Raw genomic sequence first — 569 nt, 5'->3', positions numbered from 1 at the left:
GCACGAGGGCCCTTGCAAAAAAGAAATAACGCAGCGAGGCAAATACAATTTTAGAGCTGAGAGCAGGCTGACATTCTAAAGCTTGCATAACTGAATCAGGAGGGCTCCATGTGCATACCAGTGTTTCTTCGAACAATAATATTGTTTTCTAAAAAAAAAAAAAAAAAAAAAAAACACAAAGTGCGAATGCAGTGAGATCAAAAGCGAAGGGGAAAACCACAAGTTTAGGAAAAAAGAAAACAAAATCTCAGGAAAGAGACGAGACCTGATTTAATGCTAGCATATTGATTTCTAGACTTCTCATCTAAACTGCGTTTCCCAGCAAACCCTTCTTGCTTAGGAATCACAATTGCAATTGATCTCAAAGATTATTATGGATACTGAGTATGAACAACTAAAAGCTGACTTTAGCTCTCCATGTACTTGGATTTAGCAAACATTTTGTAATTGAGTGCTTCTATGAATGCAATAAATTCATTCTTTGGAAACCATGCTTTGTCATCTCCCTTTTTATTACAGAAAAATAGTAAATGGTGAAATAACACATTATGCCAATTATAAACACTTGT

The sequence above is a fragment of the Lynx rufus genome, unplaced genomic scaffold (genome assembly GCF_022079265.1).
Source record: "Lynx rufus isolate CCGP_SWC_20201006 ecotype Redwood Valley unplaced genomic scaffold, mLynRuf1.p SCAF_7, whole genome shotgun sequence".
In the NCBI taxonomy this organism is placed as follows: domain Eukaryota; kingdom Metazoa; phylum Chordata; class Mammalia; order Carnivora; family Felidae; genus Lynx; species Lynx rufus.
This window is presented reverse-complemented; position numbering follows the sequence as displayed.